This window comes from Ammospiza nelsoni, chromosome 28, assembly GCF_027579445.1.
Source record: "Ammospiza nelsoni isolate bAmmNel1 chromosome 28, bAmmNel1.pri, whole genome shotgun sequence".
Lineage (NCBI taxonomy): Eukaryota > Metazoa > Chordata > Aves > Passeriformes > Passerellidae > Ammospiza > Ammospiza nelsoni.
The window spans coordinates 31,135-58,078 of NC_080660.1; the positions used below are offsets into that span (position 1 = coordinate 31,135).

Genomic DNA, 26,944 nt, shown 5'->3' on the forward strand with positions numbered 1-26,944 from the left:
TGGGACCCTAAAACCAGACTGACTTTACGGTGGTGGCAGCTTGGGTCAGCGAGGCATCCTGCGCAATGCAGAATTTTAGCAGGCTGATGGCCACGAAGGGCCCCCGGGGCCCTGAACGTGAACACCAGCCCTTTTCTAAGGTAAGCCTGACTCAGCAGCCCAGGTTCCTGATGGGAGATAGCAGGAGACACGTGCCGAGGCAAAAGCAGCTGGAGTTTTCACTGGTGCCAGCTTGGGTCTGGGAGGCACATTTGGCAATGCAGAAATATCAGCAGGCAGCCAGCCACTCCAGGCGAGGCCTCCTGAACACCAATGCCAGCCCTTTCCCAGAAGAAGAAAACTCAGCACCCCAGGTTCCTGATGGGAGATTGCTGGACACATTTGGGGACCCTCAAACCAGCCTGACTCTGCCGTGCTGGCAGCTTGGGTCTGGGAGGCATCCTGCGCAATGCAGAATTTCAGCAGGCAGATGGCCGGCCCCTCTTGGCCAGAGGCTCCTGAACACTAGTGCTGACGCTTTCCCCAGGTAAGCAAAACTCAGCCCCCCAGATTCCTTGTTGCAGATTGCTTGAGTCGGCTGAGGTGGCGGCTTGGGTCTGGGAGGCATCCTCTAACCCAGTAAGAACCAAAAAAAACCCCAACCCTTTCTTCTAAAAAATATTCAAATATATATATCCTTATGTTTTCATATTTACATTCACAATATGCATTATAAATATAAATGTATATTGCTTACTTATACATTTATCTTTATCAATGTCAATTTATAAATAAATTTTTATTCTATATCTACTCCAAGCACTTATTTATCTATTTTATACCTATTTTTACATATTGATTATATATTCCCCTGTCAAGATTTTTACTTCTGTAACACTTATGTTTTATTTTAAATAACATCTGCCTCTACTTAAATAAAAGCCAAAAAAATTCCTTTCCTTTGGAATATATTTACATAGCTTTATATTTTTATTCCTATTTATAATTTATAGTGCCCTATAATGTTATTTATATTCTATATTACAAATCTGCATTTTACTTACTTATGTTTATATTTAAATTTATATTCATAGTTTAGCAATTTCTCTTTATATAATTATTATATATTTCTAACTTACGATTCACATTTTTATAAGACTTATAGTATTTAAAATAAAACTCCTGCCTCTATAAAAACAGAGGACATCCCTTGAGTTAAACAATAGTTAAAATTCTATTCACATCTACCTTTAAAATTTTTATTTATTATATTTATAGATATATATTAGAGAGAATACCTTTTATTATAATAATAGATGTATTATTTTTATATTATGTATTTCTTTTACTTATATTTATTCATATTAGATATTTATAGATATTGGTATATAAATTATATATTTGTATATCTGGATTTCTACTTTTATATTATTTCTATTTATATTATGTATTTAAAAAAACAGCCTACAACCTAAAAAAACCGAAAAAAATCTCCAATTTATTTTAACCTTTTTATATTTACATTCTATGTTTATATATCTTTCTTAATATATATAAATTATACTCCACTCTATATATAATGTTACAATTATATACCATATATTATACTTTTATGTATGTATCTGTTATCTATGTCTACCACTCTAATTTCATATTTATTTTTAAATTTATATTTATTTCTATTTTCATGTGTATGTTAGACCATGTAAGTTCATTAACCCGACACATCAGAACCACAACAATACCGTACCTTTGTCAGCACCTGTACGCAGCCCGCGCTCATCCCATTGCAGCACATCAAAACAAAACCTATTTCTATTACTAAAGGAACAAACATCCCACAACATTGAACCCTAATAAAAACTCAAATAAACCTAACTGTAAATAAATTTTAAATCCCACTATAAGCAGCCCAAAGCCTCCACACATTCTCATCATAAACTTCCTCCTAAACCAATATCTCAAACACCCACAAACTCAAATACACCTTGAAAATGACACAACTACTAATAAAAACAAACACCCATTAAAAATTAAATCGAACCAACTCACTAGACTCAAAACTGTACAACTGACCCAAAACAGTACTAAGAAAAAAAAGCTCTACGTTTATGCACAAATAATAACCGATAATCTGGAAAAGTTATTTGAAAAAATTTTACAAATTAACTAAAAGCATAAAAATAAAAAAAAATCTAAACTATTAAAATACTACAAAATATCACTAACTAAATTTAAAAAATATTGCCTATAAAAACCCACCATATAAATGCCCCTCTCCCCAACAATAAAACTAAAAACACCTAACGAACCAGAAAGAAATCGGAACTTAGGAACACTAAAACCATAGCGTTCAAGAAGTCACACCACATCCCTTATCATACACCAACTACAAACAACATAAAACAATACAGTGAATTCTTAAAAACCACCTTAAAACCACTACATTGAAAAACATTTCAAAAATGAAAAACTGCATTTAACAAAAGCCATCTAATAAATTCACACCCAAAACTCCAGCAGCCCAGCTGGCCCTACCAAAGCTGTATGTTTATACATAAATTAAACAAAACCAAAATGCCAGTAATACCTATCAGAAGTCTATGAAAGAAACCTCTTGAAATTAATCCTAGCTCAAATACAAACCAACCCATCCAGAAAGTCAGCTTCACCCAAAAAACAACTTACACAGAGTTAATAATACCAAGAAATAAAACAACACACCATATACCACCAATGAATATAATAGTGTAGGAAAAAAAATACTCCACTTTTTTTTTTTTTTTTTTTTTTTTATTTAAACTAACTTATTTTATTAGCTAGAACAGAAGCTTTTGCCAAGACTGTAACAACAACTTCTTTTTCTTCTTCTCCTTCTGAAATATCCCTTCTCACTCCCAAATTCCTCACAACTTCTGAGTTTAAATCCAAGCCAAAAGCAAAATTCGTGCACTTGTGCGTTCGATGCTCCTGCCAGATTCTCTGTTTCCCTCCACATCTTCTTACACTTTCAGTCTTCAGGCTGTCCTGCCGTGATGAGTTTGTCGGAAGAATGGGTAAAGAGAGGATTTCCCTGCCTCCCCCCCAGAGCTGGTTTCCTCAGCCATTTCACTCAATCCCAAACCGGCAATGATGCACGCTCACCTGAAGCAGGGGAATAAATCTCTAAATGTCACTAAATACATAAAATGTACACAAAAATACATAAATGTCACTAAATACATAAAAGCGCATCCCCATTGTTCCAACACTCGGCAGCCCATGCGGCCAAGGTCAGAACTCTCTGCCCCCCGAGGACACGGCAACCAGCAGGGCCCTTTGTCCCTCTCTCCAGCACGGACCTATGAAGCCAGAGAGGAGTTTACAGAGACCGGGAGGCAGCGGGACGGGGCGGGCGCCCGGCCCGACCTTCCAAAGCTGGCGGCAGCGAAGGCGGGGAGCGCCACGGCCCCGCTCCGCCGCCTGCCCGCCGCCCCGGGGCCGCCCCGCCGGGCTTGTCCGGCCCGCGGTCGCTCCCAGCGCCTGGAGCGGGGCGGGCGCGGGCTCGGGAGCTGCCGCCCTGTTCCGACGCCGCTCGCCCGCCCCCGCCCGCTGCCCCGGCCCGCGGAGCGCTGCGACCGCACCTCCGCCGCCCGCCGAAACCGGCCCCGCCCGGCCGCCCCCGCCGCGACCGTTCTCCTCGGCCATCGCATCCCTTTGCATGACCGAATGTCCTTCACCCGCCCCCCCCATTTACAGACCCTGGGCCGACCGCCGCTGGCTCCAGCGCCCTTCCCTCGCTCGGCAGCCGCGTCCTTGCCCCGCCCCCGGCACTCAGCGGCGAGGGGCAGGGCGCTGGCTCGGGGGGGTGCGATCCCGCTCTGTGGCCACAGGGGGAGGAGATTTATGGGGGCGTGCGATTTCCCCGCCCATTTCGCCGCCATCTTGAGAAGGTCAAAGAACGCCCGCGACATTTGCGACGCGCCCCTCCCAAAATGGCGGCCGAGGAGGACCCTCGGAAGAAATAGGGTTTTACCCAGATGCCTCTCAGCAACCCGCCTAAATATGTTCGCCCACGGCGCCGCTGACCACATAGGCCGTGTCTTATACACTTAAAATGCCACATAAAAATCCATCGGGGCCGCCGTGGCGTCGGTGTTTCATGCAGGCAGCCGATTCGACCGACGCTGGCCCTCGACTTCCCCGCCCTTCTCGCTGCCATGTTAAGAAGGTCAACCAAAAGTCCGCGACATCCGCGACGCGCCACTCCCAAGGTGGCGGCCTCGCGGCTGCCGGTAGCGACAGAGCTGCAGTACCGCGCTCTGCCCACAAGGCGGCAGCACTGCCGCCCGCCCCAGCCGGGGGCGCAGCGCGCCTCGGGGCTGCGGGCAGGCAAGGTGGCAAAAAAGAACAGGGGCGACCCCCGCCAAAAACTGCTCTGAAATAAATGCCAAAAACCTGCCTCTTACCCCACCAGAATCAAACAAGGCCCCTTGCTTTAAAGCCATGTTTAAATAAATTTTTTATTTCAATTTTTCGTATTTATATTCACATGCATAGCTATAGTGGACATTGATGTAGCATGTAATTTATATAACATTATTCTATTTCTATTATTTATATTTACTTATATTTTGTGCTTTTATAAATATCTTTCCACATTGATTGTATATTTCTATGTCTAAAATTACATTTCTATCATGCTTTCACTATTTAAAATACAAATCCCATCCTAACTAAATAAATACAAAAAAGCTCTATTCTTTTAAACTACATTGAAATATTTTTATATTTATAGCGCTCATGACTACACTCACATTTATATTTGTAGTTTATACTTAAGTATTATATTAATCATTATGTACAACATGTATCCTATTCAAATAAGAGATAAATTATTTTCCTAATTATGTACCATATCTACTGGTACAACTTATTTTTCCTTACATTTTTAATTTTTATATTAACCTTCAGCTATTTATGATCTATTTCTATTCTTAGATTTCTACCTTTATATTATTTGTATTTATAATGTTTATACTAAAACACCTGCTTTTGCCAAATAAAAAAAAAATCCCCTTTATTTTAAACTACTTAAAAAAACCTAGAGTATATCAATCTGGTATAACATATAACAAATGATAGATATGATAGATGTAAAATTGATATAAATATTGTAGTGTATTATAGGAAATAAATAAAAATCAATATGATCCATAACACAAGTAATACTGTATAAATGTTATATTTATGTTATTTTATATTTCAAATAATTTAACATTTCTTTATATATTTGCATATACTTGACAAACATTTCTATATTTATACTTGGGTTGCGATTTTTTTCTGGGTGTTTTCTGGGTCTTTTCTTGCCCTTCTTCGAATTTTTTTCTGGGTTATTTCTTGTCCATCTTGGGGGTTTTTTCTGGGTTTTTTCTTGCCCATCTTCAGACTTTTTTCTGGTTTTTTTCTTGCCCATCTCAGAGTTTTTTTTTTGGGGGTTTTTTCTGGGTTTTTATCTGGCCCATCTTGGGTGATTTTCTGGGGTTTTTCTACGTTTTTTTCTTGCCCATCTGGGATTATTTTCTGGGGTTTTTTTCTCGTTGCTTTCTTGCCCATCCTGGGCTTTTTCTGGGTTTTTTTCTTGTCCATCATGTGGTTTTTTTCTGGTTTTTTCCTGCTCATCTTCGTCTGGTTTTCTGGGTTTTAAGCCAAAATCGGTACATATCATGTCAGTTCATGCAATACAACCCGGCTGGGGATTTTTTATTCTAAATTTAACAAGGAGTCGCAAAACCTGGAAAGCAAAAGTCACACACACAAGGTTAAATCCAGTCAGCATGCACTCACACACGCAGAAACGAGCAGACACAGACAGACACAGCCACGTGCTCTCACACACGCTCACACAATCTTTCCACTTAAATGCTCACTGCGGCCCTTACTCGAGATGCTGAAGAACGTGCTGTGACACATCTTCTGGCTGCCGCTCCTTGAGGTAAAATGGCAGATCCTGGGGAAATCAGCAGCCTCGGGGACCTGTGAGACGACAGGAAGGGTCAACGAGTGGCTATCTGACAGCTAGGACTTGTCTCCTCTCTGGACTGATAAATTTTCTACCCAAAATCCAATAGAAGACAGATGTATAGGTACATAGAACATAAGCCACCATAGGCAGATACAATACAAGCCAGGACTTGCAAAAATTCTCTGGAAGATGAATTCTTGCGCCCTATTCCCTTTCAGAAGAAGGAACCTACACAACTACTGCAGTCATCTGAGGAGGTGCATCTGAAAAAAAAGTTAGGACAACAGTCAGACGGTTCAATGATAACTGAAGAGCTCCAGATATCCTGTGTCCATCTACAAATCCCATCTAGAGTCCAACTACACCCCACACTGCACATTACAAATCCCCGGGCCCTCTCCTATTGCACCAGGCTATGCGGCAGGGCAGAGCAGCTCGGGCACAAATGTGTGCTGACGGCCGTGACACAGGATGGACAGGACAGGACAGACAACGGGGACACAACACAGACAGAAAATTCTAGGCAAGGAAAATGGCTGCAAGGACTGAGAGAATGCAAAAGGAGATGACCGAGTTCAAACTGATGGTGAGCTGATGAGGCTCAGAGAACCCCGAAGGAAGAAGATGATAACTGAATGATTTCTTCTAAGAACTGCAAAGATGGATGCCTAGGAATCCTACGGTCAGAATCCTCTACCTAACCTCATATTACGCCAAGTCCTAATCCACCAAAATGGATCCAGGTGGGGCATAGCTGTCCATACAGCCCAGACCAAGACCTGACAAGACATCAGATGCGATGCTTCCAAAGACAGAAGAGAGTCTGACGCCTGTCTGAGCTCCCCAGTCAAAAGTTCTGTGGCCTGGGTGCCAGGCCAGGGAATGCAGAGATCACAGATGCTAACAATGATGCCAAGATTAATGACAGGCACCCCTAAGGTAAAAGACATGGGATACACAAACAACACACAATTCACAACAGACAAGTGACACGAGACACACCGGGACTACTCTGCCCTGCTGCACACCTCAGCACTGTGATCAAAAGTGAGACTTGGCTTCTATGGGGCCTAAGGGGCCACTTCATTAACACCCCCCCACCTCCAAACTGGACTCAAAACCCCCTCCCTGTAATCCCCAAACCAGCACCGTGCTTTCAGCCCCTCTGTGGGTCACGGCCCTCTACTTATCTCTCATACAGCTGGGGATGCTGGTCCCTGTCAGGTGCAAAGAAAGGCCACCTCATCAGATGGGAAGGTCCTGCTGGCACCGGGCTGGTGTCTCTCAGACAGCTAGATTAAAGAGAACCAAACATCAGTGCCTGATCTTGGCACCGCATCGGCCAAAACCCCACCGCTCTGCTACTCACCGCGCTCCTAAGAAGGCCCGGCACCTCCTGACCCTGACCCTCTGCCACACGTGGAATGCGTCTGCACCTGAAAGAAAGTTAGAACACATGTCAAACATCACCAGGATAACTCACAAGCTGCAAACACCATATGTCAATCTAGGAACAACATCTAGAGCCCAAGTACAGCCCACATTACAAATTTCAACTCCCCAAGGCTCGTCCTATTGCAGCAGGCCATGCGGCAGGGCAGAACAGCTCCGGCAAAAAATGTGTGCACACACCCGTGACACAGAAAGTGACAAACAGGGGGGACATGAAACACGACACACCATGCTTGTGGTGAGGGCCTCGAGGGGAAAAGGCAAAAGGGACCCCAAAGACACACCAGGGAGCACGGCACACCGGACAACAGGACACAGATCGGACCTGTTCTGCACTGCCCGCCTGAAAGCTGCCATCAAAAGTAGAGCCTCTCCCTTTAGCTGTCCTAAGAGGCCTTTGGAGAAGATTGCTTTCCCCTCTGCTCATTTTTGAATCTGTCCCAAGAACTCCCAATCTGCTACTCCGCCATCTCCAGACCGTGGCCCCCGACTTATCTTTTGGATGATCGGTGAGGGGAATCCACGCTGCACCTGAAATGAGTCTGCCTTGGAGGGCTCTGTGACGGCCTGTGAGCCTCTCGGTCAGCTGCAATAAAGAAAACCAAAACCAAAGTATGAGTCCAGAGTTATGTGGGCCAAATCCCTGCAAGTCAGCTACTTGCCCTCTCCTGAGTGTGCCTGGCTCCTTCAGGCTCCAGCTTCATCCTGATTCCAAGGCTGTGGCCTTTATAAGGAGTGGCACCTGGGTTACAGAAAGACAAAGTTAAATGGCATTCCTCTGAGTGCAGTGGATCACCTTGTATGCTGTAAGCCATGGGAATGCCTCTGCTAGGCTTCTGAACAGCCTTGTGTGGGGGTGCCCTCAAATAAACACCCTTTCTCACCCTGCTGCTTGCAAACCCGCTCCCAAGAAATCCTAAACTGGATACCTGATCACCCTCCCTCTCCCAGTCACCATCCTCAACTCACCTGAAGCCTCAATCTCAAACATCATCCTTGACACTGGGCAGATCCCTCTTGTGACACGACGAATCTGCTGAAAAATTGTTGTGCTTGAGAGCTGAGCAATAACAGCCAATTCTCTCCACTGCTCACCTTGACTGCTGGCATCCAGATTGACTTCCTGAAAAGAAAGACAAAGAACAGAGCTGTAACACACTCACCATACACACTTCTGCTGCAGAGACAAATGGGGCCTCACCTGCTCGGGGCAATCCCCTCACCCGGGATGGGGCCCTCTGGCACACATTTAATCCATCTGAATCTGAAAAAAAAGTTAGGACAAGAGTCACACTCTTGTAGGATAACTGATGAGCTCCAGATGCCCTGTGCCCATCCACAGATCCCATTCTAGTGTCCAACTACACCCCACATTACACATTCCAAGTCTCCAAGACTTCTCCTATCGCACCAGGCTGTGCAGCACGGCAGAGCAGCCCCATCCCCAAATGTGTGCAGACACCCGTGACACAGGACAGACAGGACAGACAACAACAGGGGACACAACAGGAAAAGAAATCTCTTGGCAAGGAAAATGGCTGCAAGGACTGAGAGAATGCAAAAGGAGATGAGTGAGCTGAGACCGATGGTGAGCTGATGAGGCTCAGAAAACCCTGGGGGACGAAGATGATAACTGAATGATTAATTCCAAGAACAGCAAAGATGGATGCCTAGGAATCCTACGGTCAAAATCCTCTACCTAACCTCATATTATTACAAGTCCTAATCCACCACAATGGATCCAGGTGGGGCATAGCTGTCCATACAGCTCAGAACAAGACCTGACAAGGCACCTGACTGGATGCTTCCAAAGAGGTAACTTTTGACTGGGGAGCTCAGACAGGTATCAGAAACTCATATATGGCCTGGGTGCCGGGCCAGGGAATGCAGAGATCAGAGATGCTAACAATGATGCCAGGGGTACTGACAGGGCCCTCCAAAGGTAAAAGACATTGGATACACAAACAACACATAATGCACAACAGACAAGTGACACGAGACACACCGGGACTGCTCTGCCCTGCACACCTCAACACTGTGATCAAAAGTGAGACTTTGCTTTTATGAGGCCTAAGGGGCCACCTCATGAACATCCCCCACCTCCAAAGCTGAATCAAAAACTCCACCTAGTATTTCCCGAAACAGCACCATGACTTCATCCCCACTGTGGGTCGTAGCCCTCTACTTATCTCTCATACAGCTGGGGATGCGGGTCTCGGGTACAAAGAAAGGCCACCTCATCAGATGGGAAGGTCCTGCTGGCACCGGGCTGGTGTCTCTCAGACAGCTAGATTAAAGAGAACCAAACATCAGTACCTGATCTTGGCACCGCATCGGCCAAAACCCCACCGCTCAGCTACTCACCGCGCTCCTAAGAAGGCCTGGCACCTCCTAACCCTGACCCTCTGCCACACGTGGAATGCATCTGCACCTGAAAGAAAGTTAGAACATATGTCAAACACCACCAGGGTTACTCACAAGCTGCAAACACCTTATGTCAATCTAGGAATAGCATCTAGAGCCCAAGTACAGCCAACATTACAAATTCCCCCTCCCTATGGTTCGTCTTATTGCAGCAGGCCATGCGGCAGGGAAGAACAGCTCTGGCACAAATCTGTGCACACACCCGTGACACAGAAAGTGACAAACAGGGGGACATGAAACACGACACATCATGCTTGTGGTGAGGGTCTCGAGGGGAGAAGGCAAAAGGGACCCCAAAGACACACTAGGGAACACAGCACACCGGACAACAGGATACAGACCGGAGCTGTTCTGCACTGCCCGCCTGAAAGCTGCCATCAAAAGTAGAGCCTCTCCCTTTAGCTGTCCTAAGAGGCCTTTGGAGAAGATTGCTTTCCCCACTGCCAATTTTTAAATCTGGCCAAAGAACTGCCAACCTGATACTCTCTCATCGTCTCATCTCCAGACCGCGGCCCCCGACTTATCTTTTAGATGATCGGTGAGGGGAATCCACGCTGCACCTGAAATGAGTCTGCCTCGGAGGGCTCTGTGACGGCCTGTGAGCCTCTTGGTCAGCTGCAATAAAGAAAACCAAAACCAAAGTATGAGTCCAGAGTTATGTGGGCCAAATCCCTGCAAGTCAGCTACTTGCCCTCTCCTGAGTGTGCCTGGCTCCTTCAGGCTCCAGCTTCATCCTGATTCCAAGGCTGTGGCCTTTATTAGGAGTGGCACCTGGGTTAGAGAAAGGCAAAGTTAAATGGCATTCCTCTGAGTGCAGTGGATCACCTTGTGTGCTCTAAGACATGGCAATGCCTCTGCTAGGCTTCTCAGCCTTGTGTGGGGTGCCCTCAAATAAACACCCTTTCTCACCCTGCTGCTTGCAAACCCCCTCCTAAGAACTCCTAAACTGGATACCTGATCACCCTCCCTCTCCCAGTCACCATCCTCAACTCACCTGAAGCCTCAATCTCAAACATCATCCTTGACACTGGGCAGATCCCTCTTGTGACACGATGAATCTGCTGAAAAATTGTTGTGCTTGAGAGCTGAGCAATAACAGCCAGTTCTGTCCACTGCTCACCTTGACTGCTGGCATCCAGATTGACATCCTGAAAAGAAAGACAAAGAACAGAGCTGTAACACACTCACCATACACACTTCTGCTGCAGAGACAAATGGGGCCTCACCGGCTCGGGGCAATCCCCTCGCCCGGGATGGGGCCCTCTGGCACACATTTAATCCATCTGAATCTGAAAAATAGTTAGGACAAGAGTCACACTGTGGCAGGATAACTGATGAGCTCCAGATGTCCTGTGTCCATCTACAAATCCCATCTAGAGTCCAACTACACCCCACATTACAAACTCCAAGTCTCCAAGACTTCTCCTATCGCACCAGGCTGTGCAGCACGGCAGAGCAGCCCCATCCCAAAAGTGTGCAGACACCCGTGACACAGGACAGGACGTGACAAACAATAGGCACAAGACACAGACAGAAATCTCTTGGCAAGGAAAACGGCTGCAAGGACTGAGAGAATGCAAAAGGAGATGAGTGAGCTGAGACCGATGGTGAGCTGATGAGGCTCAGAGAACTCTGAAGGAAGAAGATGATAACTGAATGATTAATTCCAAGAACAGCAAAGACGGATGCCTAGGAATCCTACAGTCAAAATCCTCTACCTAACCTCGTAATATTACAAGTCCTAATCCACCATAATGGATCCAGGTGGGGCACAGCTGTCCATACAGCTCAGAACAAGACCTGAAAAGACGTCTGACTGGATGCTTCCAAAGAGAGAAGAGAGTCTGATGCCTGTCTGAGCTCACGAGTCAAAAGCTCTGTGGCCCGGGTGCCAGACCAGGGAATGCAGAGATTACAGACGCTAACAATGATGCCAGGGGTACTGACAGGGCCCTCAAAGGCCTAAGGTAGAAGACAGGAGATACACAAAACAACACACAATGCACAACAGACAAGTGACACGATGCACACGGGGACTGCTATGCCCTGCACACCTCAGCACTGTGATCAAAAGTGAGACTTGGCTTTCATGGGGCCTCACGAGCCGTTTAATGAACACCCCCCGCTCCAAACTGGACTCAAAAACCCCTCCCAGGAATTCCCAAACAAGCACCATGCCTTCATCCCCACTGTGGGTCGCAGCCCTCTACTTATCTCTCAGACATCTGGGGATGCCAGTCTGTGTCAGGTGCAAAGAAAGGCCACCTCGTCAGCTGGGAAGGTCCTGCTGGCACCGGGCTGGTGTCTCTCAGACAGCTAGATTAAAGAGAACCAAACATCAGGGCCTGATCTTGGCACCGCATCGGCCAAAACCCCACCACTCTGCTACTCACCGCGCTCCTAAGAAGGCCCGGCACCTCCTAACCCTGACCCTCTGCCACACGTGGAATGCATCTGCACCTGAAAGAAAGTTAGAACATATGTCAAACACCACCAGGGTAACTCACAAGCTGCAAACATCTTATGTCAATCTAGGAACAGCATCTAGAGCCCAAGTACAGCCCACATTACAAATTTCAACTCCCCAAGGCTCGTCCTACTGCAGGAGGCCATGCGGCAGGGCAGAACAGCTCCGGCAAAAAATGTGTGCACACACCCGTGACACAGAACGTGACAAACAGGGGGGACATGAAACACGACACACCATGCTTGTGGTGAGGGCCTCGAGGGGAAAAGGCAAAAGGGACCCCAAAGACACACTAGGGAACACAGCACACCGGAAAACACGACAGACCGGAGCTGTTCTGCACTGCCCGCCTGAAAGCTGCCATCAAAAGTAGAGCCTCTCCCTTTAGCTGTCCTAAAAGGCCTTTGGAGAAGATTGCTTTCCTCTCTGCTCATTTTTGAATCTGTCCCAAAAACTCCCAACCTGCTACTCCACCATCTCCAGGCTGTGGCCCCCGACTTATCTTTTGGATGATCGGTGAATGGAATCCACGCTGCACCTGAAATGAGTCTGCCTTGGAGGGCTCTGTGATGGCCTGTGAGCCTCTCGGTCAGCTGCAATAAAGAAAACCAAAACCAAAGAGTGAGTCCAGAGTTATGTGGGCCAAATCCCTGCAAGTCAGCTACTTGCCCTCTCCTGAGTGTGCCTGGCTCCTTCAGGCTCCAGCTTCATCCTGATTCCAAGGCTGTGGCCTTCATTAGCAGTGGCACCTGGGTTACAGAAAGACAAAGTTAAATGGCATTCCTCTGAGTGCAGTGGATCACCTTGTATGCTGTAAGCCATGGGAATGCCTCTGCTAGGCTTCTGAGACACCTTGGGAGGGGCTCTCAAATAAACAAATAAAGACCCTTTCTCACCCTGCTGCCTGCAAACCCCCTCTCAAGAACTCCTAACTGGATGCCTGCTCACCCTCCCTCTCCCAGTCACCATCCTCAACTCACCTGAAGCCTCAATCTCAAACATCATCCTTGACACTGGGCAGATCCCTCTTGTGACACGATGAATCTGCTGAAAAATTGTTGTGCTTGAGAGCTGAGCAATAACAACCAATTCTCTCCACTGCTCACGTTGACTGCTGGCATCCAGATTTACTTCCTAAAAGAAAGACAAAGAACAGCAGTGTAACAGAGTCAGTTGAGAGGTGTAACAGAGTCTGCTGCAGAGGCAAATGGGGCCTCACCTACTCAGGAGAATCCCCACACCTGGCATGGGGCCCTCTGGCACACATTTAATCCATCTGAACCTGAAAAAAAAGTTAGGACAAGAGTCACACTGTGGCAGGATAACTGATGAGCTCCAGATATGATGTGCCCATCTACAAATCCCATCTAGAGTCCAACTACACCCCACATTACAAACTCCAAGTCCCTGGGACTTCTCCTATCGCACCAGGCTGTGCAGCACGGCTGAGCAGCTCGGGCACAAATGTGTGCTGAGAGCCATGACACAGGATAGGACAGACAACGGGGACACAACAGGAACAGAAATCTCTTGGCAAGGAAAACGGCTGCAAGGACTGAGAGAATGCAAAAGGAGATGAGTGAGCTGAGACCGATGGTGAGCCGATGAGGCTCAGAGAACCCTGGAGGAAGAAGATGATTACTGAATGATTTATTCCAAGAACAGCAAAGACTGATGCCTAGGAATCCTACAGTCAAAATCCTCTACCTAACCTCGTAATATTACAAGTCCTAATCCACCATAATGGATCCAGGTGGGGCACAGCTGTCCATACAGCTCAGAACAAGACCTGAAAAGACGTCTGACTGGATGCTTCCAAAGAGAGAAGAGAGTCTGATGCTTGTCTGAGCTCCCTAGTCAAAAGCTCTGTGGCCTGGGCGCCAGGCCAAGGAGTGCAGAGATCACAGAGGCTAACAATGATGCCAGGGTTTCTCACAGGCCCCCCTAAGTGAAAGATATGGCATACGCAAACAACACATAATGCACAATAGAGAAGTGACACGAGACACACCGGGACTGCTCTGCCCTGCTGCACACCTCAGCACTGCAATCAAAAGTGAGACTTGGCTTTTATGGGGCCTAAGGGGCCACTTCATGAACACACCACACCCCCCCCCTCCAAAATTGGACTCAAAACCCCCTCCCAGGAATTCCCAAACCAGCACCGTGCTTTCATCCCCTCTGTGGGTCACAGCCCTCTACTTATCTCTCAGACATCTGGGGATGCTGGTCCCTGTCAGGTGCAAAGAAAGGCCACCTCGTCAGCTGGGAAGGTCCTGCTGGCACCAGGCTGGTGTCTCTCAGACAGCTGTATTAAAGAGAACCAAACATCAGTCCCTGATCTTGGCACCGCATCGGCCAAAACCCCACCACTCAGCTACTCACCGCACTCCTAAGAAGGCCCGACACCTCCTAACTCTGACCCCCGGCCACACATGGAATGCGTCTGCACCTGAAAGAAAGTTACAACATATGCCAAACACCACCAGGATAACTCAAAAGGTGCAAACACCTTATGTCAATCTAAGAATAGCATCTAGAGCCCAAGTACAGCCAGCATTACAAATTCCAACGCCCCACGGTTTCTCCTACTGCAGCAGGCCATGCGGCAGGGCAGAACAGCTCCGGCAAAAAATGTGTGCACACACCCGTGACACAGAAAGTGGCAAACAGGGGGGACATGAAACACGACACATCATGCTTGTGGTGAGGGTCTCGAGGGGAGAAGGCAAAAGGGACCCCAAAGACACACTAGGGAACACAGAACACTGGACAACACAACACAGACCGGAGCTGTTCTGCACTGCCCGCCTGAAAGCTGCCATCAAAAGTAGAGCCTCTCCCTTTAGCTGTCCTAAGAGGCCCTTGGAGAAGATTGCTTTTCCGGCTGCCAATTTTCAAATCTGCCCCAAGAACTCCCAACCCACTATTCTCTCATCTCCAGGCCAAGGCCCTCGACTTATCTTTTGGATGATCGGTGATGGGAATCCACGTTGCACCTGAAATGAGTCTGCCTCGGAGGGCCTCGTGATGGCCTGTGAGCCTCTCGGTGAGCTACAATAAAGAAAACCAAAACCAAAGTATGAGTCCAGAGTTATGTGGGCCAAATCCCACCAAGTCAGCTACTTGCCCTCTCCTGAGTGTGCCTGGCTCCTTCAGGCTCCAGCTTCATCATGATTCCAAGGCCTTCATTAGGAGTGGCACCTGGGTTAGAGAAAGGCAAAGTTAAATGGCATTCCCCTGAGTGCAGTGGATGACCTTGTGTGCTGTAAGACATGGGAATGCCTCTGCTAGGCTTCTGAGAAGCCTTGTGTGGGGGAGGCCTCAAATAAACAAATAAAGACCCTTTCTCACCCTGCTGCCTGCAAACTCCCTCCCAAGAACTCCTAACTGCTCACCCTCCCTCTCCCAGTCACAATCCTCAACTCACCTGAAGCCTCAATCTCAAACATCATCTTGGACCTTGGGCGGATCCCTCTTGTGACATGATCAATCTGCTGAATAAAATGTTGTGCTTGACACAGCTTGGAATTTCAGGGAGTTGCACTCCTCAATTAAAAAAAAAAACAAAACAAAAAAAACCCCAACAAAACCAATCCCAAAAACAAACAAAGAAAAAAAACCAAACAAACAAAACCCACACAAACAATAAATCCCAAAACACCTAACTCCCCACAGAAACAAAAAAACCACAGAAAACATCAAAAAATCCAAAACCCCCACAAAAACCAACTAAAAACCCCAAAATGAAAACCAAAAAAAACCAAAAATTCCACCAAAAGAAATCCAACCAAAAAAACAACCAGAGCAAAACTAAAAATTACAAAAGCACCTTACCACTCCTAAACACAAAACCCAAAATCACAAACCTAAATACTCCCTGTATTCCATGCTGTTTTCTTCACAGAATCTTCCAAGCCTCTGTGCTTTAGATGCCCAGAAACACCTGCTGAAAAGATGCTGAGACGGGCTGAAAAAGCCTCTTCACTGAAATGAGGAGAGCTCTTAACCCAGCACATCCCAGAGAGGGAATGAAGCCCCTCAGCCACGGCTGGGGTTAATATACCCCTGATTGTGCCCGCCTCTCGTTCCCATGGCACCCAGGAAAAGGGAGGGGGCGAATCCCACCAAGCCCTCAGAGCAGCTGCAGCTGTTTGGCTCCTCTGACTCACATTCAAGGGCAGTAAAGGGCTTGTTATAGAAGAAAACTTTTCAGAAAAGTAACAGTGCTTTCTTTTTTTGCAACAACTACTTGGAGCAGAAGAACAGAAAACTGGCAAGATATAAAACTTTGTGGTAAGGTTACATAGCTAGATCAATTGGGTAATTGGGTAATTTGCTGTTACCTTACATAATTATTCTGTGTTTAACAAAAGCCATCTAATAAATTCACACCCAAAACTCCAGCAGCCCAGCTGGCCCTACCAAATCTCTATGTTTATGCATACAGTAAACAAAACCAAAATCCCAGTAATACCTATCAGAAGTCTGTGAAAGAAACCTCTTGAAATTGATCCTACCTCAAATACAAAACAACCCATGCAAAGTTAGCTTGACTCAAAAATCAATTTACACAGAGCTAATAACACCAAGAAATAAAACAGCACACCATATACCACCAAAGAATATAATAGTGAAGAAAAAAGAAACCACTTTTTTTTTTTTTTTAAAGCTTTTGCCAGGACTCCAACAACAACTTCTTCTCCTTCTGAAATGTCCCTTCTCCTTCCCAAATTCCTTACAACTTCTGAGTTTACATCCAAGCAAAAAGCAAAATTCGTGCACTTGTGCGTTCGATGCTCCTGCCAGATTCTCTGTTTCCCTCCACATCTTCTTACACTTTCAGTCTTCACTCTGTCCTGCCGTGATGAGTTTGACGGACGAATTGGTAAACGTTAAGAGAGGATTTCCCTGCCTCCCTCCCCAGAGCTGGTTTCCTTAGTGCATTTCACTCAATCCCAGGCCGGCAACGATGCACGCTCACCTCAAGCGTGCAAGGCTCACAGCTGCTCGGCTAAATGCGGCTGTAATCGGCTAAACTCGGCCATTGTCATCTGCATTCGGCTGGACTCGACCCTTCGGCACGGATCGCCTCGCTTCGGCCGAACTCGGAGCCGCTCTCTGCGCTCGGCGCGGCTCGGCTCGCTTCGGCCGAACTCGGAGCCTCTCTGTGCGCCCGGCGCGGCTCGGCTCGCTTCGGCCGAACTCGGAGCCGCTCTCTGCGCCCGGCGCGGCTCGGCTCGCTTCGGCCGAACTCGGAGCCGCTCTGTGCGCCCGGCGCGGCTCGGCTCGCTTCGGCCGAACTCGGAGCCGCTCTCTGCGCTCGGCGCGGCTCGGCTCGCTTCGGCCGAACTCGGAGCCTCTCTGTGCGCCCGGCGCGGCTCGGCTCGCTTCGGCCGAACTCGGAGCCGCTCTCTGCGCCCGGCGCGGCTCGGCTCGCTTCGGCCGAACTCGGAGCCGATCAGTGCGCCCGGCGCGGCTCGGCTCGCTTCGGCCGAACTCGGAGCCTCTCTGTGCGCCCGGCGCGGCTCGGCTCGCTTCGGCCGAACTCGGAGCCTCTCTGTGCGCCCGGCGCGGCTCGGCTCTCTTCGGCCGAACTCGGAGCCTCTCTGTGCGCCCGGCGCGGCTCGGCTCGCTTCGGCCCAACTCGGAGCCGCTCTCTGCGCTCGGCGCGGCTCGGCTCGCTTCGGTCGAACTCGGAGCCACTCTCTGCGCGGCCCGGCTCGCCTCGGCCGAACTCGGAGCCGATCAGTGCGCTCGGCGCGCCTCGGCTCTCTTCGGCCGAACTCGGAGCCGCTCTCTGCCCTCGGCGCGGCTCGGCTCGCTTCGGCCCAACTCGGAGCCGCTCTCTCCGCGTTCGGCTGAGCTCGCCTCGGCTCGGCTCCCTGACGGCGGGCAAGCGGCGCCGCCTCACGTTAAACTCGCCCGGCTCGGGGCTCTCCTGCTGCCGCGTCCCGCGGGCGGCCCGGCCATCGCACGGACACGATCGGGAGCGCGGCGTGGCACAGGAGCTCATTGGGCAGTGACCGCACTCGCGCTAATTAGCGCGCACGAGAGCAGCGGGCTCGGTTCGGCTGAGCTCGGCTCCGTTCAGGCAGCCTCGCAAGCCTGGCCTCGGTTCGCTCGAGGCCGTCAGGTTCCGCCGGTCTCGCCTTGGTTCGGCCGAAGGAGGCGTCGTTCGCTCGTGTTTTTACAAATATCTTTCTATATTGACTGTATATTTCTATATTTAATTTTATACTTCTATAATACTTCCATTATTCCAAATAAAAACCCCGTCTCTAACCAAATAAATAAAAAAACCCTTCTTTTAAAGGATACTGAAATATTTTTTATTTATACTTTGTATAATTATACATTCATATTTTAATTTATCGTTTCTTTGGATGTATTACATTAATAATGATATATTATATATATAAAATTTTCAAATAGATTTAAATTATTATTTAAATTATGTATAATATCTACTGCTACAACTAATTTTTTCTGATATTTTAAATTTTTATATTTATCTGTATGTATTTATTATATATTTCTAAACTTAGATTTCTACCTTTATATTATTTGCATTTATAATTTTTACAATCAAAACACTGCCTATTGACCAATAAAGAAAACCCGCTTTACTTAAGTATTTTAAAAATATTTTCATGTTTATAATTTTCATATTTATATTTATAATTTGTTCAATATTACATGAGAACACACCTGCTCCTGCACCGCAGTGGGGCCCCCTCTCCTGGGGACCTTGGGGTGCCCCAACGGCATCAGAGCCCCGAGTCTTCACCCCCTTCTCCTCTATTTAGAAACTACACTGGAACTTTTTTCTGGAAATAAAGACATTACCTAAATCCTCTCCCCGTGTCCTAGACAGATGGATATTCAGTTATTAGTTGGCTGGGCAGCAGTTTCTTAAATAGAATGATAAACAAGATGTGAACATTTCAGCTACAAGCAAATAGGCAAATCTGAACAAGGTACTGGTGGGCGACCACTGAAGTTATTTTGAAGGAATTTTTTAAACAATAAAATATTGATACCACAAAAATAAAGCAAAAAGCTAACTACTGGCTAAGAAAAAATTAACTTTTGACAGCAACAACATTCCAACCACACAGGCTTTTTCCCGATGTCATACCTTATAACTACCTCTCTTGGGAATTCTCATCATGTATCCCAAAAGGAATAAATACCTCAGAGCGTCCTAAAGCAAAAAGTAGCACACGTGAGCTCCTCACACTCCCGGGAGGCCTGCACAGCGTGCACTGAGTCTGCAACAAATTCTGCTCAGTGAGAGTCTGCAAACAAAGGTTCAATTGATGAATTGAACTGATTGTAAAGGGAGGTTTTCTAAGCACAGAAGCACAACAAAGAACAAGCAAAAACAATTCTTAAAAAAAACCTGCAAGTTTTATTTAGCATATATGCGACTGATTTCCACCCTGTGGCTTCTCACTTTGATTCGCGTCTGTAGGTTCAGGAAGATGACAATGCACACTCTGCCCTCCCTGAGCCCCCCACAGCAGCTGAGCGCTGCTCCGTGCGCTCAGATCGTCAGGAGCTGGATTGCCCGCATGGACTGGAACTGCTCTGCTGCAGATTCAGGAGAGAGAGGCTGGCTGAGGCGTCGTCCCAATTCCATTTCTGTGTGACGAGAAGCGGTTTGTTCCCAACGGGTGCAACAATCCCCAGCTCGCTTCCGTGGTGAGTACCGATGGCACACAAATGGCAGCCTGAGGAAATCGTGTTCTGGGCTCTAAGTGGTCGGGACAGGGTCTGATTTTTTGTTTTGCATCTGTATGATGATTAGTACGACAGGGCCCTGATCGATGACATGGCAGCACAGAATTAAAAACTCCTCAATAGGATTACATCGACTTCTAGGAAAAGACAAAAGCCTAGGACCCTTCTGAAATCTATTTTTAATGCGAAGCACACGGATTGTCACTATGCTGTGCCTTCCAGCTTTTCAAAGCAGCTTACCTCTGAAGACCAGAAAACATTTATTTCTACAGAAACAATGGGCAACCCCCAGGCTAATCTCAGCGCTACTGTTTAATAGGGGATCTGCCAGCGTGCCAGTCCAGCTTCAAGTGTGCTTTATTTCAGTCTAACATCCCCTCAAAATTCTTCTCACATCTCCCAACCCTGACATCTTATTTTTCCCTAAAGCTTCTCATCATTAGCAATTTCCAAGTAACATGGTATTTTTACAACATTCAAAAATGTCATGCTGGACTGTGCTAGAGAGTAATTTGCAAATATAAGCTTAGCAAAGTTTGAATTGACTTGTCCAGAGAAAAAACCTACAAGTGAACACCTACACCTGCCTACAAAGAGCTAACAAGCCCCTGGCAGCTGCCAGCATCAAAGCACAGCGGATGTTTCTAATACAGGGTAAGGATAACAATATCACCTTTTGTTCTCTCCAGCTTGTTTTCCCTGCAGTCATATTTTGCTTCTTATGATTTTTTTAGTCTCTGCATCTTCTTGGACAGCACCGAGCCCGACGACAAGGATACGAGAGTCTTTCCCTGCCGTAGGGAGAGAACCAGGAAAACAGTTAAAATAAGAACAGGGTAGTTTGAAATTCATACTTCCAATGAGAAGCAGCGCCTAACAAACAGAACAAAAGTAAACAAAGCATGGTACCTCCCTGGGGACAGAAGACTTACAAACTCTCCAGGATTTACAATTCTAGCGACCAACCCCTTCAGGACGGCAGCCAAGTGTCCCATGAGGTGGTGCTGCACCAAAGAACCATCTGAGAGGTTCCAAAGAGTGAAACGCACAATATTTTGCAAAGCCGTAAAATCTTGCAAAATAACAAAAATACAATAGATGTAAACTACAGGGTAAGAGTACAAGTGTTCACTTTAAGAGCTGGAACCATCCAGGTGAGCACCTGATAACTGGATCCTCACCAGAGTTTGAACCCTTCAGGACACAGAAGGGTTTTCCCCAGAAATTTCACAGACTGAGTTTTGATAGAAGTATACTTGCCAGACCCTCAGAAACATCACCCATTCTCCAGGTGTCTGGAGAGAACTGCAAATGGCTCTCACGTAGTTTGAGCTAGCTCTGTAAGGTCTCAGGGTGAATTTCACCAGATGCAACCAAACTGGGCAACTCCCAGTGGGACAGAAGGAACCCAAAGCTTGGGTTCGCAGAGCTGCAGCAAATACTGAGGAAACAAACATAACAGCGTAAAAAATAATAAACCATCCTTTTTTTTTCTCTTGCTTTTGTTTTTTTCTTATTCAGATCAGCATAGCAATTAAAGAGAAGGTGAAAAACTCACCATTACTGAACATTTCATCATCTGTAGGCTGAGCATCCTTAGCACAGAGGACTCCAAAGTTAAAATTCACCGATCCCTGGGAAATAAAACCAAATATTGTATGAGAAACAATCAAACAGCAGACGTAAAAATTTGTTTCCTCTAAGGACTTTCGGGTACGTATGTACCTTTGCATACATCCAACACATTGGAACATACACTTTATACCATCTCCTAATAAGTAAAAATTTACCTTTAAACTTTGATAGTACAGCATAAAATTATGAACTTAAATTGGTGATCTGTTATTATTAAGTTGGTGCCTAAAGTTATTTCTGCTGTCAGGTTCAAAAAAACATTAATTTTTTTTACTGGAATGAGCAATTGATTTCAAAGTCATCACAAGCCCACCAAAACACAAAGCAGTATTCACTGGATGGGTCTGTGAGCTAGAAGTAGTTAGGCTTGTACTTCCCTCTTGCTATTCCAGAACCAATAAATCCTGTCAACAAAACCAGGATCTATAGCCCACTGCTGTGAAAGATTCTACGAGGATGATGGTTTGATTTGTGTTTAGAAGTTTTGATTTGAAATGGCCAGTTCAATGGATAAAGACAGTTTAGGTAGTATTACATTGCTATTATTATTATTTCTATTATTATTTTTACTATTACTACTGCTATTGTTATCATCTGCTACTGGAAGAAACAAACCAGTAGTACCTATACTTAATTACTTTTATTTCCAGGAAATAATAAAGAAAAAGAACCAAACCAAAAAAAGTCACTTCCTACCTTTTATATCAAGGGATGAAAAATTTCTCTTGGGCTCTTCTCCAATTTATCAAGACTCATAGCACTGAAAGGCAAACAAAACAGTGCTTTATAGAAGGGCAAGTGCACATTTCAAGGCTGAACCACCAACTGATTGCAGTGACAGCAGTTACAACATGAATCGTTCCCAGAGCCTCTGTTAAATGGAATGTTCTGTGGAACTGCCGTTTCTTTCCCAAAACACTAACTTCCAACACTTCCTAATAATATTTTGTATTTTAAAACAAAAGAAGTTAGTGAGACTCTGTGCGGAGGTCAGGTTTAAATTTATTTCCTTCTAAAGCACAGAGCTCTGTTCCATCACCCTTCACTTCGGCTCTACACTGAATCGTGGTGAGCATTTGAGGAGTGCTCCATAATCAATTCTATTTCTCTCTTTTTCTAGCTCTCTCTATTCCTAAATCATTCCAGACAAGTCAAATGAAAAATGAAAAAAACAAGTTCAGCATCAAAGTCACACTTTTTCCCGTTGTCTGGTCAAGAACAGGCTCTAAATCCACTTACTGCTGCCTTCAACGATTCAGACTTGCAAAAGCATTCTTACATATTTTACAGGTTTATCATAAAACCCACAGAACGCAAGCTCTGAATTACAGGAAAAGGTACACAGGCAAATATCTAAAGGGATCACTTATTAGTAAATACATACCTTGGTAGAGATCGCACTGAGAACCTTTCTGAGGGACTCTAAGGGACGCATGTTTTCTGAGCACCCTATAAACAAGAAAAGCTAGGATATAGTACAGGACATCCCCACTTTTTCTACATATTCAAATAGTATTTTTAATAAAAACAATTCAGTTAAAAAAGAAGGAAGAAAACCAAGCTAATTTTACTCAGCTGTATTTACTGCCGATTTAGAGAACAATCCCGGGCAGCGTCGGCCGTTGCGGCACACGTCGCGCCGGCAGCAGGGCCTGCCGGGAGTTGGAGTCTCGGGCTGGTAGCCACTCATGTGCCGCGATAGCCGTTGCGTCACACGCCGCGCCGGCAGCAGGGCCTGCCGGGAGTTGTAGTCTCGGGCTGACAGCCACGGCTCCGTCCCCCGCCACCGGGAGCTGCAGTCCCTCCCGGGCATCAAACGGGTCCTTCGCCCCAGGGCGGGGAAGGACCTGAGGCAGGACCGCTCCTCCCGGATGCCCTCTCTTTTCCCCTCCAACTCTTTTTCTTTTTTTAACGCTGTTTTTCACCCCTTTCCCTTCCCTTCCCTTCTGCTCTCCTGCTTTCTTTCCTTTCCTTTCCTTTTTTTCCCCTTCCCTTTCCCTTTCTTTTTCTTGTATTTGTAATCTTGGTTTTCCTTCCTAGCTTTAGAATCAAAAAGCAGCAGTAGTAACTTTCTGGCTACCTGGGAGTAAAAAAAACCCCAAAACTATAATGATTGAAAGAAAACTATTTATTCCCTGGGAGCCTGAAATTTTCTACTGCTGCACATGACACAGAGCTTTTTATTCCTTCTTATATACAGTTGATATTTTATACTCGCTTTATACACCGCCCCCTGCCGTCTGCACCGGCGCTCTGCAGGCAGAGTGCTGCGGCGTCGTTCGGTTCTGTTTAAATAAACTCGGCTAAATTAGGCTTGGTTCGGCTTAGGTCTAAAATCGTTTCGGTTCGGCTTTTCGTCTAAATTCGGCTTTTCCGGCTCTTCGGCTGAACTCGGCCCGGTTGGGCTAAAGTCGGTCATATTCGGCTCTTTGTCTAAATGCGGCCAATGTCGGCTACAGTCGGCTATCGGTTACACTCGGCTATCATCGGCTCTTCGTCTCAAGTCGGCTGTGTTCGGCTACACTCGGCTCTTCGTCTCAAGTCGGCTGTGTTCGGCCACACTCGGCTCTTCGGTGAAACTCGGCTGTTTTCGGCCACACTCGGCTCTTCGGGGAAACTCGGCTGTTTTCGGCTACACTCGGCTCTTCGGGGAAACTCGGCTGTTTTCGCCCACACTCGGCTCTTCGGCTCTTCGGAACTATTCGGCCCGGCTCGGCTCCCTCAGGGCGGGAAAGCGGCTGTCAGAGGACCCCGGCACAGCGAGGCGTTTCCCCACATGCCTGTCACAAACCCGCCGAAATACGCCCGCCCGCGGCGCCGCTGAGACCACAGCATGTGTCGGGTACACTTGAAACGTCACAGAAAATACCACCGGGGCCGCGCCGGGGTCGGTATTCCATGCAGGCAGTCCAGTGACACCCACCCCGGTCCTCCACTTCCCCGCCCTTTTCGCCGCCCTGTTGAGAAGGTCAACCAAAAGTCCGCGACATCCGCGACGCGCCACTCCCAAGGTGGCGGCCTCTCGGCGCAGGGCTGCAGTACCGCGCTCTGCCCACAAGGCGGCAGCACTGCCGCCCGCCCCAGCCGGGGGCGCAGCGCGCCTCGGGGCTGCGGGCAGCGAAGACGGCAAAAAAGAACAGGGGCGACCCCCGCCGAAAACTGCTCTGAAATAAATGCCAAAAACCTGCCTCTTACCCCACCAGAATAAAACAAGGCCCCTTGCTTTAAAGCCATGTTTAAATAAATTTTTTATTTCCATTTTTCGTATTTATATTCACATGCATAGCTATAGTGGACATTGATGTAGCATGTAATTTATATAACATCATTCTATTTCTATTATTTATATTTACTTATATTTTGTGCTTTTATAAATATCTTTCCACATTGATTGCATATTTCTATGTCTAAAATTACATTTCTATCATGCTTTCACTATTTAAAATACAAATCCCATCCTAACTAAATAAATACAAAAAAGCTCTATTCTTTTAAACTACATTGAAATATTTTTATATTTATAGCGCTCATGACTATATTCACATTTATATTTGCAGTTTATACTTAAGTATTATATTAATCATTATGTATAACATGTATCCTATTCAAATAAGAGATAAATTATTTTCCTAATTATGTACCATATCTACTGCTACAACTTATTTTTCCTTACATTTTTAATTTTTATATTAACCTTCAGCTATTTATGATCTATTTCTATTCTTAGATTTCTACCTTTATATTATTTGTATTTATAATGTTTATACTAAAACACCTGCTTTTGCCAAATAAAAAAAAAAATCCCCTTTATTTTAAACTACTTAAAAAAACCTAGAGTATATCAATCTGGTATAACATATAACAAATGATAGATATGATAGATGTAAAATTGATATAAATATTGTAGTGTATTATAGGAAATAAATAAAAATCAATATGATCCATAACACAAGTAATACTGTATAAATGTTATATTTATGTTATTTTATATTTCAAATAATTTAACATTTCTTTATATATTTGCATATACTTGACAAACATTTCTATATTTATACTTGGGTTGCGATTTTTTTCTGGGTGTTTTCTGGGTCTTTTCTTGCCCTTCTTCGAATTTTTTTCTGGGTTATTTCTTGTCCATCTTGGGGGTTTTTTCTGGGTTTTTTCTTGCCCATCTTCAGACTTTTTTCTGGTTTTCTTCTTGCCCATCTCAGAGTTTTTTTTTTGGGTTTTTTTCTGGGTTTTTTTCTTGCCCATCTTGGGTGATTTTCTGGGGTTTTTCTACGTTTTTTTCTTGCCCATCTGGGATTATTTTCTGGGGTTTTTTTCTCGTTGCTTTCTTGCCCATCCTGGGCTTTTTCTGGGTTTTTTTCTTGTCCATCATGTGGTTTTTTTCTGGTTTTTTCCTGCTCATCTTCGTCTGGTTTTCTGGGTTTTAAGCCAAAATCGGTACATATCATGTCAGTTCATGCAATACAACCCGGCTGGGGATTTTTTATTCTAAATTTAACAAGGAGTCACAAAACCTGGAAAGCAAAAGTCACACACACAAGGTTAAATCCAGTCAGCATGCACTCACACACGCAGAAACGAGCAGACACAGACAGACACAGCCACGTGCTCTCACACACGCTCACACAATCTTTCCACTTAAATGCTCACTGCGGCCCTTACTCGAGATGCTGAAGAACGTGCTGTGACACATCTTCTGGCTGCCGCTCCTTGAGGTAAAATGGCAGATCCTGGGGAAATCAGCAGCCTCGGGGACCTGTGAGACGACAGGAAGGGTCAACGAGTGGCTATCTGACAGCTAGGACTTGTCTCCTCTCTGGACTGATAAATTTTCTACCCAAAATCCAATAGAAGACAGATGTATAGGTACATAGAACATAAGCCACCATAGGCAGATACAATACAAGCCAGGACTTGCAAAAATTCTCTGGAAGATGAATTCTTGCGCCCTATTCCCTTTCAGAAGAAGGAACCTACACAACTACTGCAGTCATCTGAGGAGGTGCATCTGAAAAAAAAGTTAGGACAACAGTCAGACGGTTCAATGATAACTGAAGAGCTCCAGATATCCTGTGTCCATCTACAAATCCCATCTAGAGTCCAACTACACCCCACACTGCACATTACAAATCCCCGGGCCCTCTCCTATTGCACCAGGCTATGCGGCAGGGCAGAGCAGCTCGGGCACAAATGTGTGCTGACGGCCGTGACACAGGATGGACAGG

General features: G+C 46.0%; 3 long non-coding RNA genes across 6 annotated transcripts; all 3 read right to left on the reverse strand.

Moving 5' to 3' along the window:
* Positions 1-2,750: 2,750 nt before the first annotated feature.
* LOC132085087 (uncharacterized) lies at positions 2,751-3,841 on the reverse strand. The gene is made up of 2 exons (XR_009420142.1): positions 3,720-3,841; positions 2,751-3,123 (listed from the first exon to the last, which is right to left on the reverse strand). It is a non-coding gene; the product is annotated as an uncharacterized LOC132085087 (long non-coding RNA).
* Positions 3,842-5,187: 1,346 nt separating this feature from the next.
* LOC132084922 (uncharacterized) lies at positions 5,188-6,415 on the reverse strand. The gene is made up of 2 exons (XR_009420116.1): positions 5,904-6,415; positions 5,188-5,755 (listed from the first exon to the last, which is right to left on the reverse strand). It is a non-coding gene; the product is annotated as an uncharacterized LOC132084922 (long non-coding RNA).
* Positions 6,416-19,720: 13,305 nt separating this feature from the next.
* Positions 19,721-23,785, reverse strand: LOC132085109 (uncharacterized). Of its 4 annotated transcripts, none has more exons than XR_009420160.1 (5): positions 23,095-23,785; positions 22,407-22,470; positions 21,634-21,709; positions 20,749-21,516; positions 19,721-20,065 (listed from the first exon to the last, which is right to left on the reverse strand). It is a non-coding gene; the product is annotated as an uncharacterized LOC132085109 (long non-coding RNA). The 4 variants fall into 4 exon arrangements; XR_009420158.1 differs by having other exon boundaries at positions 19,721-19,976; positions 23,095-23,784; XR_009420157.1 differs by having other exon boundaries at positions 19,978-20,154; positions 23,095-23,784.
* Positions 23,786-26,944: the final 3,159 nt, after the last annotated feature.